Raw genomic sequence first — 15,730 nt, 5'->3', positions numbered from 1 at the left:
GTTGTTGATAAATGGCTTTGGCTTTGCATAGTCGAGTTTTAACTTGCACTTACAGATGTAGCGACCAACTGGTGTTACTGACAGTGGTTTTCCGAAGTGTTCCTGAGCCCAGGTGGTGATATCCTTTACACACTGATGTCGCTTTTTGATGCAGGACCGCCTGATGGATCTTATGTGCAGTGATTTCAACCTTTTTGATGATATTAAAGACCGTAGATGGTGAAATCCGTAAATTCCTTGCACTATCTGGTTTAGAAATGTTGTTCTTGAATTCTAGGACAATTTGCTCTGGCATTTGTTGACAAATTGGTGACCCTCAACCCCGTCCTGGTTTGTGAACGACCGAGCATTTCACGGCACCCACCTGTTCCCAATTAGCCCGCTCCACCTGTGGCATATTCCAAATAAGCGTTTGATGAGCATCCCCTCAACTTTCTCAGTCTTTTTTTCTACTTGTGCCAGCTTTTTTTTTTCAAACACGTCACAGCCATCAAATTCCAAATGGGCTAATATTTGCAAAAAAAATCAAGTTTTCCGGTTTGAACGTTAAATATTTTGTCCTTGCAGTCTATTCAATTGAATATAATTTGAACAAAAATTGCATTCTGTTTTTTTTCACCATTTTCACAAGGTGACAACTTCACTGGTTTTTGGGTGTTGTTTATAAAAGAGTGACATCGTGATACGGGGTCAGGCCCGCGGTGCCGTACCCCACTACTCACCTTACCCACCTCTCATTCCGGCTTCTTTGACAACACTATTAAGGATGGAACTCGATGCCCCGCTGCGTCGGCGGCGGCACACCTGCTACCGAGGAAGCAGCAGCATCCGGCCAACGCTGATAAATCTCACACTTTTCCCTCCGTGATGCGAGAGAAAGCCACCCAGGGAGGCACTTCATCACCTGGAAAGGCCCTCCGCCCGCCGCCGTCCGCCCTCGCAACTCGGCGGTCTGGCGCGGGAAAAGGAAAGAGGAAATGGCAGTCGTAATGTTTCCGGGCATGTTTGGTTTGGACCAGATGCTTTCATCGATCAGCTGCATGGACACCTGCCCGCAGCCGGTGGAAACACGGCGGAACTTCACTTCCTTTGTTTTGACTCTCGGCGTGACAGTGCAAGACGGCGCCACATCGGTGTCTTTTAAAAAAAAAAAAATGTTTAATGATGGTGTCGCTTCCCTCCGAGTCCAGCCGGACAGCAGAAGGAAAAATTGCTATTGTTGTCACAAGAGTCGGGCATTTTCTGGATCAAATCGATGTAAATTAAAGACTAACTGCAAGTCTAACGACCATAAAGACTGGTTCAAGACTGTTCAAGACTGGTATAACCTAATTTAAGCCGATACGGTCAAAGACGGGTGGTATAAAATGCCTACAAGTATGTTGTCCAAGGACTTTTAGTGTACATGAATAAGGTTTAGACTGGCCTGAGCTCCCCCGCCACGTGCTGCTGAGCTTTGTTTATTTCTTGGCGACTTTGCAGCGGCGCACAAACTCCAGCCGGAGAAGTCTTCGTCAGGAGTTTTGTTCCTCAGCACCCGGAGGCCTTCGCCTTTTCCTCGGCGGCGAGTCCCCGGGCGGCAGCGGCGTTCTCGCCCCACCCACGAAAAAGGTGCGCTGAGAAGCTGCTTATGTCTTGAAAACCCGCCCCTGGCGGCGAGCGTTTGCGGCGGCGCCTTCGGCAGCGCATTATTCCCGCGCTGGAAAGTCTTTGAGGATGGCAGCTTTGCATCCTATTTGGCTGCAGGGCCGCCGGAGACGCCGCGGGGCTTGAAGGTCAGGGGGATTGCGTGGGTGAAAACGTTGCAGCTAATTATGGGCCAGTCGCTCACATATTGGGTTTTAGGAACCTGGAACATTAAGCTCCAACATTTGACTTGATATCATTGATTTCATGTCAGGGAGGAGCGGGGAAAAAAAGGACCTCCTCCAGGGATTTGTACATCCATTTATTGTGAGCTTAATTTATGGGAACACAAGCAGCTTGGCCTCTTTTCCATCTATAAGCAACAAGGACTGACTCACGTTTTGGATTCTGATGTCTTTTTCCCACCTCGTCTGAGAAAAAAAAATCAATCAAACACCTTCATAGCAATATATTCACAATATGTCCACAAAGACTGGTTAAAGACTGTTCAAGACTGGTACACCCTGAAGAGTTATATGAACAGATGCTGTCATTGTCATGATAGACATGCCTAAACTAATGTTTTCTAGCAACTTTTTAATGTAAATTAAAGACTAACTGCAAGTCTAACAACCGCAAAGACTGGCTAAAGACTGTTCAAGACTGATATAATTTAAGTAGTAATCCAAGTTGATACTGTCATTGCCATTATAGACACATGCAAAACTAAGATTTTCTTGCAATTTGTTTGTGTAATTTAAAGACTAACTGCAAGTCTAACAAGCATAAAGACTGGTTAAAGACTGTTCAAGACTGATAAACCCTGAAAAGTTATGTAAACAGATACTGTCATTGTCATGATAGACACACCTAAACTAATGTTTTCTAGCAACTTTTTAATGTAAGTTAAAGACTAACTGCACGTCTAACAAGCATAAAGACTGGCTAAAGACTGTTCAAGACTGATACACCCTGAAGAGTTATATGAACAGATGCTGTCATTGTCATGATAGACATGCCTAAATTAATGTTTTCTAGCAACTTTTTAATGTACGTTAAAGACTAACTGCAAGTCAAACAACCGCAAAGACTGACTAAAGACTGTTCAAGACTGGTATAATTTAAGTAGTAATCCAAGTTGATACTGTCATTGCCATTATAGACACATGCCAAAACTAAGATGTTCTTGCAATTTGTTTGTGTAATTTAGAGACTAACTGCAAGTTTCACAAGCATAAAGACTGGTTAAAGACTGTTCAAGACTGATAAACCCTGAAGAGTTATGTAAACAGATACTGTCATTGTCATGACAGACATGCCTAAACTAATGTTTTCTAGCAACTTTTTAATGTAAGTTGAAGACTTACTGCAAGTCTAACAAGCATAAAGACTGGTTAAAGACTGTTCATGACTGGTATACATAATATAAAGAGTGACTGTCATTGACTTTCTAGATACATGCCAAAACTAACATTTTCTCTCAATTTTTTTTTGTTTAAATTAAAGACTAACTGCAAGTCTCACAACCATAAAGACTGGTTAAAGACTGTTCAAGACTGGTATACATAATTTAAAGAGTGATCTAAGCCGATACTGTCATTGACATAGACATGCCATAACTAACATTTTCTTGCCATTTTGTTTGTGTGAATTAAAAACTAACTGCAAGTCTCAAAACCATAAAGACTGGTTAAAGACTGTTCAAAACTGATACACCCTGAAGAGTTATAAAAACAGATACTGTCATTGTTATGATAGACACGCCTAAACTAACGATTTCGAGCAACTTTTTAATGTAAGTTAAAGACTTACCGCAAGTCTCACAGGCAAAAAGACTGGTTAAAGACTGTTCAAAACTGGTATACATAATATAAAGAGTGATCTAAGCCGATACTGTCATTGACTTTATAGATACATGCCGAAACTAACATTTTCTCACAATGGTTTTTGTGTAAATTAAAGTCTGACTGCAAGTCTCAGAACCATAAAGACTGGTTGAAGACTGTTCAAGACTGGTATACATAATTTAAAGAGTGATCTAAGCCGATACTGTCATTGTCATGATAGACATGCCATAACTAACATTTTCTTGCCATTTTGTTTGTGTGAATTAAAAACTAACTGCAAGTCTCAAAACCATAAAGACTGGTTAAAGACTGTTCAAGACTGATACACCCGGAAGAGTTATATAAACAGATACTGTCATTGTCATGATAGACATGCCTAAACTAACGATTTCCAGCAACTTTTCAATGTAAGTTAAAGACTTACTGCAAGTCTCACAGGCATAAAGACTGGTTAAAGACTGTTCAAGACTGGTATACATAATATAAAGAGTGATCTAAGCCGATACTGTCATTGACTTTATAGACACATGCCGAAACTAACATTTTCTTACAATTGTTTTTGTGTAAATTAAAGTCTAACTGCAAGTCTCAGAACCATAAAGACTGGTTAAAGACTGTTCAAGACTGGTATACATAATTTAAAGAGTGATCTAAGCCGATACTGTCATTGACATTATAGACATGCCATAACTAACATTTTCTTGCCATTTTGTTTGTGTAAATTAAAGACTAACTGCAAGTCTCACAACCATAAAGACTGGTTAAAGACTGTTCAAGACTGATACACCCTGAAGAGTTATAAAAACAGATACTGTCGTTGTCATGATAGACATGCCTAAACTAATGATTTCCAGCAACTTTTTAATGTAAGTTAAAGACTTACTGCAAGTCTCACAGGCATACAGACTGGTTAAAGACTGTTCAAGACTGGTATAATTTAAGTAGTAATCCAAGTTGATACTGTCATTGCCATTATAGACACATGCAAAAACTAAGATTTTCTTGCGATTTGTTTGTGTAATTTAAAGACTAACTGCAGGTCTCACAAGCATACAGACTGGTTAAAGACTGTTCAAGACTGGTATTACCTGAAAATAGTTATATAAGCAGATACTGCCATTGATATGATAGACACATGCAAAACCAACGTTTTTTCTAATAACTTTTTAATGTAACTTAAAGACTAACTACAAGTCTAACGACCACAAAGACTGGATAAAGACTGTTCAAGACTGGTACAACCTAAATGGTTTCATAATCAGATACTGATACCATAATTGACATGAGACACGTGCAAAAACAAATGTTTTCCAGCAACTTTTAAATGTAAGTTAAAGACTAACTGCAAGTCTCACCAGGATAAAGACTGGTTAAAGACTTTAAGACTGGTATAATTTAAGGATTGATATAAGCTGATACTGTCATTGACATTATAGACAAGTGCAAAAATCTAACATTTTTTCAGCAACTTTTTTTAATGTAAATTAAAGACTAACTGCAAGTCTAACGACCACAAAGACTGGTTAAAGACTGTTCAAGTCTGGTACAACCCAAATAGTTATGGAAGCAGATATTGATACTATCATTGACATAAAAGACACATGCAAAAACTAACGTTTTCTAGCAACTTTTAAATGTAAGTTAAAGACTTACAGCAAGTCTCACAAGGATAAAGACTGGTTAAAGACTGTTCAGGACTGGTATAACCTAAATAGTTATATAAGCAGATACGGCCATTGACATGATAGACACATGGAAAAACCAACGTTTTTCCAATAACTTTTTAATGTAAATTAAAAAGACTAACTGCAAGTGTAACGACCACAAAGACTGTGTAAAGACTGTTCAAGACTGGTACAACCTAAATAGTTATGTAAGCAGATATTGATACCATCATTGACATGATAGACACATGCACAAACTAACGTTTTCTAGCAACTTTTAAATGTAAGTTAAAGACTTACAGCAAGTCTCAAAAGGATAACGACTGGTTAAAAACTGTTCAAGACTGGTATAACCTAAATAGTTATATAAGCAGATACGGCCATTGACATGATAGACACATGGAAAAAACATCGTTTTTTCCAATAACTTTTTAATGTAAATTCAAAAGACTAACTGCAAGTGTAACGACCACAAAGACTGGTTAAAGACTGTTCAAGACACGTACAACCTAAATAGTTATGTAAGCAGATATTGATACCATCATTGACATGTTAGACACATGCAAAAACTAACGTTTTCTAGCAACTTTTAAATGTAAGTTAAAGACTTACAGCAAGTCTCACAAGGATAATGACTGGTTAAAGACTGTTCAAGACTGGGATAACCTAAATAGTTATACAAGCAGATACGGCCATTGACATGATAGACACATGCGAAAAACAACGTTTTTTCCAATAACTTTTTAATGTAAATTCAAAAGACTAACTGCAAGTGTAACGACCACAAAGACTGGTTAAAGACTGTTCAAGACTGGTATAACCTAAATAGTTATATAATCAGATAAGGCCATTGACATGATAGACACATGCAAAAACCAACATTTTTCCAATAACTTTTTAATGTAAATTAAAAAGACTAACTGCAAGTGTAACGACCACAAAGACTGGTTAAAGACTGTTCAAGACTGGTACAACCCGAATAGTTATGTAAGCAGATATTGATACCATCATTGACATGATAGACACAAGCAAAAACTAATGTTTTCTAGCAACTTTTAAATGTAAGTTAAAGACTTACAGCAAGTCTCACATGGATAACGACTGGTTCAAGACTGTTCAAGACTGGTATTACCTGAATAGAGTTATATAATCAGATACTGCTTATATATGCAAAAAACAACGTTTCCCAGAAACATTTTAATGTAAACTCTGTGAAAATATATCTTTATTGTGTTTCTCATCACAATATGAAGTGTATTCATATATTGTTGTACTGCCCGGAAAAAGGACCCAATTGAAGGTTTTAGTATGCATTGTTAGCGCCTGCTTCGACCTTTTAGGGGCCTTTGCTTGTCAGGCTGGCCTGCCTGGCGTGTGAGAGATTAAAACCCGGCAGCATTTTAATGACAAGCGAGGGGTCGCAACATGTCGGCGCTGTCGGCCACTAATGGGACGACTCGGGCCACCGCCTAGACCGGTGGGGGCTTCGCACTATAGCACAAGCGCCAAACAAAGGAAGCAATTTTTTTTAATTTTATTTTATTTTTTTAAATGCTGATGTGATTTAAAGCTTCAAATAAATACAAGGTTTTAAGAAAAATAAATACAATTTTGAAGTGCAAAACATCTCATTGGGGGAATTTATGTAATTTTAATACTTTTTGTTTTTAGTAACCAGTCTGCAAAGTTGTTATGTATGCATGTACATTACAGTGTGGGCATTAATAAATATTTAATCGGATTGTAAAATGTTGTCGTTAGAAGAAAGGGTGGAAAACCTAAGAATCCTGGGAAATTGTGGAATTTTTTTCCCCCCAAAAAAAATTCAATTTTGATTTTCCAAAATGTTGAAATGTGTTGAAGGTGGAATGGTTTGAATCGGTTGAAAATTGTGGAAATGGTGGAAGTTTGAAAATTGGTCAATTCAGTTTGAGAAGGGAAAATGCCCCAAAAAAATAAGGAATTATGGGAAATCTGGGATTTTTTTTTTCTGAATTGTTGAGGTAGAGCACACAATTCCCAAACAGGTGGAATATTTTGAAGTTGGAAGAGTTTCAATCAGATGAAAAATGTGGGAATTGTGGAACTTTGAAAAATGTCCCATTGATTTTAATGGGAATTTCCCAAAATTTGGGGCATTTTGGGAAAAGATGGAATTTTTTTGAAAATGTTAAAAAAAATGTTGAATGCGTTGAAATGGTTGGTGTTGGAATTTTTTATATTGGTTGAGAAATGTTGAGGTAGTAACATGTTGAATTGAGAAACGGTATTTTTACGGAATTCATGAAAAGTGTTTCAAGTTAAAAAAAAACAATTTTTGGGTTTTTGTTTTTCTGATTAAGAGGAATGTTTTGATGGTGGAATAGTTGAAGTGGGTTAAAAAATTAGGGAGGAGTAGTCCTTAGACGAAAGGGTGGAAAACCCGGGAATTCTGGGAAATTGCGGGATTTTTTCTAACTTGGAAAAATTTTGAAATGTGTTGAAGGTGGAATGGTTTGAATCGGTTGAAAATTGTGGAAATGGTGGAAGTTTGAAAATGTGTCAATTCATTTTTGAAAAGGGAAATTGTACAAAAAAAAGAATTATGAAAAAATCTGGGATTTTTTTTTTTTCCAAAGTGTTGAAGTAGAGCACACAATTCCCAAACAGGTTGAATATTTTGAAGTTGGAAGAGTTTCAATCAGATGAAAAATGTGGGAATTGTGGAACTTTGAAAAATGTCCCATTGATTACAATGGGAATTTCCTAAAATTTGGGGCATTTCGGGAAAAGATGAAATTTTTTTGAAAATGGTAAAAAAAAAACTTGAATGGTCTGAATGAGTTGAAATGGTTGGTGTTGGAATTTTTTATGTTGGTTGAGAAATGTTGAAGTAGTAACATGTTGAATTGAGAAATGGTATTTTTACGGAATTCCTGAAAATTTTTTCAAGTTCAAAAAAACATTTTTTTTGTTTTTGTTTTTCTGATTAATAGGAATGTTTTGATGGTGGAACGGTTGAAGTGGGTTAAAAAACGTGGGAGGAGTAGTCGTTAGAAGAAAGGGTGGAAAACCCAGGAATTCTGGGAAATTGTGGAATTTTTTTTAACTTGGAAAAACTCAACTTTGAATTTTCAAAATGTGGAAATGTGTTGAAGGTGGAATGGTTTGAATCGGTTGAAAATTGTGGAAATGGTGGAAGTTTGAAAATTGGTCAATTCAGTTTGAGAAGGGAAAATGCCCCAAAAAAATAAGGAATTATGGGAAATCTGGGAATTTTTTTTTCTGAATTGTTGAGGTAGAGCACACAATTCCCAAACAGGTGGAATATTTTGAAGTTGGAAGAGTTTCAATCAGATGAAAATGTGGGAATTGTGGAACTTTGAAAAATGTCTCATTGATTTCAATGGGAATTTCCCAAAATTTGGGGAATTTCGGGAAAATATGGAATTTATTTGAAAATGGTAAAAAATTTTTAAATGAGTTGAAATGGTTGGTGTTGGATTTTTTTTATATTGGTTGAGAAATGTTGAGGTAGTAACATGTTGAATTGAGAAATGGTATTTTTACGGAATTCCTGGAAATTTTTTCAAGTTCAAAAAAACACGTTTTTTTGGTTTTTGTTTTTCTGATTTAGAGGAATGTTTTGATGGTGGAACGGTTGAAGTGGGTTAAAAAATGTGGGAGGAGTAGTCCTTAGAAGAAAGGGTGGAAAACCCAGGAATTCTGGGAAATTGCGGAATTTTTTTTTTTACTTGGAAAAATTCAAGTTAGAATTTACAAAATGTTGAAATGTGTTGAAGGTGGAATGGTTTGAATCGGTTGAAAATTGTGGAAATGGTCGAAGTTTGAAAATGTGTCAATTCATTTTTGAAAAGGGAAATTGTACAAAAAAAAGAATTATGAAAAAATCTGGGATTTTTTTTTTTTCCAAAGTGTTGAAGTGGTGGGGGGGTTGCACTAATATACAACGAAAACTTTAACCTTAGTCCTAACATAAATAATAAATATAAATCGTTTGAGGTGCTTACTATGAGGTCTGTCACACCGCTGCCTCTACACCTGGCTGTTATCTACCGCCCCCCAGGGCCCTATTCGGACTTTATTAATGAATTCTCAGAGTTCGTTGCTGATCTAGTGACACACGCCGATAATATAATCATAATGGGGGACTTTAATATCCATATGAATACCCCATCGGACCCACCGTGCGTAGCGCTCCAGACTGTAATTGATAGCTGTGGTCTCACACAAATAATAAATGAACCCACTCATCACAACGGTAATACGATAGACCTAGTGCTTGTCAGGGGCATCACCGTTTCCAAAGTTACGATACTCCCGTATACTAAAGTATTGTCCGATCATTACCTTATAAAATTCGAGGTTCAGATGCATGTTCGTCAAACTAATAATAATAATAACTGCTATAGCAGCCGCAACATTAATACAGCTACAACGACAACTCTTGCTGACCTACTGCCCTCGGTAATGGCACCATTCCCAAAGTATGTGGGCTCTATTGATAACCTCACTAACAACTTTAACGACGCCCTGCGCGAAACCATTGATAACATAGCACCGCTAAAGTTAAAAAAGGCTCCAAAAAAGCGCACCCCGTGGTTTACAGAAGAAACTAGAGCTCAGAAATTATTATGTAGAAAGCTGGAACGCAAATGGCGCACGACTAAACTTGAGGTGCACCATCAAGCATGGAGTGATGGTTTAATAACTTATAAACGCATGCTTACCTTAGCTAAAGCTAAATATTACTCAAATCTCATCCACCGTAATAAAAACGATCCTAAATTTTTGTTTAGTACGGTAGCATCGCTAACCCAACAAGGGACTCCTTCCAGTAGCTCAACCCACTCAGCTGATGACTTTATGCAATTCTTTAGTAAGAAAATTGAAGTCATTAGAAAGGAGATTAAAGACAATGCGTCCCAGCTACAACGGGGTTCTATTAACACTGACACGATTGTATATACGGCGGATACTGCCCTCCAAAATAGTTTCTCTCGTTTTGAGGAAATAACATTAGAGGAATTGTTACAACGTGTAAATGGAATAAAACAGACAACATGTTTACTTGACCCTCTTCCTGGGAAACTGATCAAGGAGCTCTTTGTATTATTAGGTCCATCAGTGCTAAATATTATAAACTTATCACTCTCCTCGGGCACTGTTCCCCTAGCATTCAAAAAAGCGGTTATTCATCCTCTTCTTAAAAGACCTAACCTCGATCCTGACCTCATGGTAAATTACCGACCGGTGTCTCACCTTCCCTTTATTTCAAAAATCCTTGAAAAAATTGTTGCGGAGCAGTTAAATGAACACTTAGCGTCTAACAAGCTATGTGAAACCTTTCAATCCGGTTTCAGGGCAAATCACTCCACGGAGACAGCCCTCGCAAAAATGACTAATGATCTATTGCTAACGATGGATTCTGATGCGTCATCCATGTTGCTGCTCCTCGATCTTAGCGCTGCTTTCGATACCGTCGATCATAATATTTTATTAGAACGTATCAAAACACGAATTGGTATGTCAGACTTAGCCCTGTCTTGGTTTAACTCTTATCTTACTGATAGGATGCAGTGTGTCTCCCATAACAATGTGACCTCGGACTACGTTAAGGTAACGTGTGGAGTTCCCCAGGGTTCGGTCCTTGGCCCTGCACTCTTCAGCATCTACATGCTGCCGCTAGGTGACATCATACGCAAATACGGTATTAGCTTTCACTGTTATGCTGATGACACCCAACTCTACATGCCCCTAAAGCTGACCAACACGCCGGATTGTAGTCAGCTGGAGGCGTGTCTTAATGAAATTAAACAATGGATGTCCGCTAACTTTTTGCAACTCAACGCCAAAAAAACGGAAATGCTGATTATCGGTCCTGCTAGACACCGAACTCTATTTAATAATACAACTCTAACATTTGACAACCAAACAATTAAACAAGGCGACACGGTAAAGAATCTGGGTATTATCTTCGACCCAACTCTCTCCTTTGAGGCACACATTAAAAGCGTTACTAAAACGGCCTTCTTTTATCTCCGTAATATCGCTAAAATTCGCTCCATTCTGTCCACTAAAGACGCTGAGATCATTATCCATGCGTTTGTTACGTCTCGCCTCGACTACTGTAACGTATTATTTTCGGGTCTCCCCATGTCTAGCATTAAAAGATTACAGTTGGTACAAAATGCGGCTGCTAGACTTTTGACAAGAACAAGAAAGTTTGATCACATTACGCCTGTACTGTATATACCTTTATATACATATATACATACATATATACCTATACTGGCTCATCTGCACTGGCTTCCTGTGCACTTAAGATGTGACTTTAAGGTTTTACTACTTACGTATAAAATACTACACGGTCTAGCTCCATCCTATCTTGCCGATTGTATTGTACCATATGTCCCGGCAAGAAATCTGCGTTCAAAGGACTCCGGCTTATTAGTGATTCCCAAAGCCCAAAAAAAGTCTGCGGGCTATAGAGCATTTTCCGTTCGGGCTCCAGTACTCTGGAATGCCCTCCCGGTAACAGTTCGCGATGCCACCTCAGTAGAAGCATTTAAGTCTCACCTTAAAACTCATTTGTATACTCTAGCCTTTAAATAGACTCCCTTTTTAGACCAGTTGATCTGCCGTTTCTTTTCTTTTTCTTCTATGTCCCACTCTCCCGTGTGGAGGGGGTCCGGTCCGATCCGGTGGCCATGTACTGCTCGCCTGTGTATCGGCTGGGGACATCTCTGCGCTGCTAGTCCGCCTACGCTTGGGATGGTTTCCTGCTGGCTCCGCTGTGAACGGGACTCTCGCTGCTGTGTCTTGGATCCTCTTTGGACTGGACTCTCGCGACTGTGTTGGATCCATTGTGGATTGAACTTTCACAGTATCATGTTAGATCCGCTCGACATCCATTGCTTTCCTCCTCTCTAAGGTTCTCATAGTCATCATTGTCACCAATGTCCCACTGGGTGTGAGTTTTCCTTGCCCTTATGTGGGCCTACCGAGGATGTCGTGGTGGTTTGTGCAGCCCTTTGAGACACTAGTGATTTAGGGCTATATAAGCAAACATTGATTGATTGATTGAAGTAGAGCACACAATTCCCAAACAGGTGTAATATTTTGAAGTTGGAAGAGTTTCAATCAGATGAAAAATGTGGGAATTGTGGAACTTTGAAAAATGTCCCATTGATTTTAATGGGAATTTCCCCAAAATTTTGGGCATTTCGGGAAAAGATGGACTTTTTTTTGAAAATGTTAAAAAAAAAATTGAATGAGTTGAAATGGTTGGTGTTGGAATTTTTTATGTTGGTTGAGAAATGTTGAGGTAGTAACATGTTGAATTGAGAAATGGTATTTTTACGGAATTCATGAAAATTTTTTAAGTTCAAAAAAACAATGTTTTTGTTTTTGTTTTTCTGATTAAGAGGAATGTTTTGATGGTGGAACGGTTGAAGTGGGTTAAAAAATTAGGGAGGAGTACTCGTTAGAAGAAAGGGTGGAAGTCGTTAGAAGAAAGGGTGGAAAACCCAGGAATTTTGGGAAATTGTGGAATTTTATTCAACTCGAAACAATTCAAGTTTGAATTTACAAAATGTTGAAATGTGTTGAAGGTGGAATGGTTTGAATCGGTTGAAAATTGTGGAAATGGTGGAAGTTTGAAAATTGGTCAATTAATTTTGAAAAGGGAAAATGCCCCAAAAAAATAAGGAATTATGGGAAATCTGGGATTTTTTTTTTCCGAATTGTTGAAGTAGAGCACACAATTCCCAAACAGGTGGAATATTTTGAAGTTGGAAGAGTTTCAATCAGATGAAAAATGTGGGAATTGTGGAACTTTGAAAAATGTCCCACTGATTTCAATGGGAATTTCCCCAAATTTGGGGCATTTCGGGAAAATATGGAATTTTTTTGAAAATGTTAAAAAAAAATTGAATGAGTTGAAATGGTTGGTGTTGGAATTTTTTTATATTGGTTGAGAAATGTTGAGGTAGTAACATGTTGAATTGAGAAATGGTATTTTTACGGAATTCCTGGAAATTTTTTCAAGTTAAAAAAAACACGTTTTTTTGTTTTTTGTTTTCCTGATTTAGAGGAATGTTTTGATGGTGGAACGGTTGAAGTGGGTTAAAAAATGTGGGAGGAGTAGTCGTTAGAGGAAAGGGTGGGAAACCCAGGAATTCTGGGAAATAGCGGAATTTTTTTTAACTTGGAAAAACTCAAGTTTGAATTTCCAAAATGTGGAAATGTGTTGAAGGTGGAATGGTTTGAATCGGTTGAAAATTGTGGAAATGGTGGAAGTTTGAAAATTGGTCAATTCATTTTTGAAAAGGGAAATTGCACAAAAAAAAAGAATTATGGGAAATCTGGGATTTTTTTTTTTCAAATTATTGAAGTAGAGCACACAATTCCCAAACAGGTGGAATATTTTGAAGTTGGAAGAGTTTCAATCAGATGAAAAATGTGGGAATTGTGGAACTTTGAAAAATGTCCCATTTAATGAGAAATGGTACTATGGAATTCCTGAAAATTATGAAAACTGGGAATTTTTTGGGAAATTGTAAAAAAAAAAACTTGATTGGTCTGAATGAGTTGAAATTTGTTGCCGTTAAAATTTTTTGAGAAATGTTGAAGTAGTGACATGTTAAATTGAGAAATGGTGGGTATTACGGAATTCCTGGAAATTCTGAAAAGGGGGAATTTTTTTGAAGATGGTAAAAAATTTGAATGGTCTGAATGAGTTGAAATGGTTGGTGTTGGAATTTTTCAAATCGGTCAAGAAACGGTAATAAAAATTTAAATACTTTGTGGACGCCATCTGCTCCGTATTTCCGGGTAGGTGTTTTTTGCTGCCTGCCAGTGTTTTGATTTCTTTATTTCGTAGACACTTTTGGTACACTTCCCTGCTACTCTCGCCTTTTTCCTTTTGTCTGTTTCATTAATAAATACCCTTGTTACTCCTGCTGTGGTTTGGAAACGCCAGGTTTATACAACTGATGCCAAAACTGTTATAAAACTGTACTGTTTTATTTTGTTGAAATGTGCATTCCTGCAATACTTTACATGTTAGCTCGTACTTTGTGGACGCCATCGGCTCCACATTTCCGACTAAGTGTTTTTTGCTGCCTTCCAGTATTTGGATTTCTTTCTTTCGTAGACACTTTCGGTGCACTTCCCTGCTGCTCTCGCTATTTTCTTTTGGTCTATTTTATTAATAAATACCCTTGTTACTCCTGCCGTGGTTTGGGAACGCCGGGTTTATACAACTGATGCCAAAACTGTTATAAAATTGTACTGTTTTAATTTGTTGAAATGTGCATTCCTGTAATACTCCCGACGACGATGGATGATCATTTTTACATGTTAGCTCGTACTTTGTGGACGCCATCTGCTCCACATTTCTGATGAAGTGTTTTTTGCTGCCTTCCAGTGTTTGGATTTGTTTCTCTCGTAGACACTTTCGGTGCACTTCCCTGCTGCTCTTGCTATTTTCCTTTTGTCTGTTTTATTAATAAATACCCTTGTTACTCCTGCCGTGGTTTGGACACGCCGGGTTTATACAACTGATGGCAAAACTGTTATAAAACTATATTACGTTCTAATTTTTTAAACTGTGCATTTCTGCAATACTCCCGGCGACGATGGATGATAATTTTTACATGCTACGCTCATACTTTGTGGACGCCATCTGCTCCAAATTTAAGTGTTTTTTTCTGCCTTCCAGTGTTTTGATTTGTTTCTTTCATCGAAAATGTTGGTACACTTATCCTTCTGCTCTTGCTAATTTCCTTTTATCTGTTATATTAATAAATACCCTTGTTACTCCTGCCGTGGTTTGGACACGTCGGGTTTATACAACTGATGCCAAAACTCTCATAAAACTATATTATGTTCGAATTTGTTAAAATGTGCATTCCTGCAATACTCTCGGCGATGGACGATCCTTTACATGTTAGAACGTACTTTGTGGACGCCATCTGCTCCACATTTTTTGCTGCCTTCTGGTGTTTTTATTTATTTCTTTCATCGATACTTTCGGTGCACTTCCCTGCTGCTCTCGCTTTTTGATTTTTTTCTGTTTCATTAATAAATACCCTTGTCACTCCTGCTGTTGTTTGGACACTAATGCCAAAAATCTTATGTTTTTTTTAGTTTCATACGCTATTTATATAATTTATTGTCATTTATTATCTTTTGTATATTATATCATGTTACGTATTGGTACTGTACTATAAGTACAAACAGTAAGCTACGATTTAACATGAAAGTGCAGTAGAAACACAACACTCTCCCTAAGTATATCTGCATTTTTATTGTCCGCACGACGGCTGCCTGGAAAAATGACGGCAGCTTTTCTCACCACGGAGTTCTCTCCCCTTTCCGAGCGTCACTAAGTGCGTCTCGTGATATTTGCTCTTTGATATTGACCGCACAATCAATAGCGCCCGGCTGCTAATATCACTCCATTTTCACAGGTAATGCTCGGCCCCTAAGAGAACACGCTATCGATCCCGCTGACGAGGCGGAAACCTCGGGTGGTCGCCGCCGCTTCCTGTTCCCTGCGGCCGCCGACAACATCCAATTCCTTCTCAA

Source organism: Nerophis ophidion, linkage group LG02 (assembly GCF_033978795.1).
Source record: "Nerophis ophidion isolate RoL-2023_Sa linkage group LG02, RoL_Noph_v1.0, whole genome shotgun sequence".
Taxonomy (NCBI): Eukaryota; Metazoa; Chordata; class Actinopteri; order Syngnathiformes; family Syngnathidae; genus Nerophis; species Nerophis ophidion.
The sequence above is the reverse complement of the archived record's forward strand: the minus strand, read 5'-3'. Positions refer to the sequence as shown.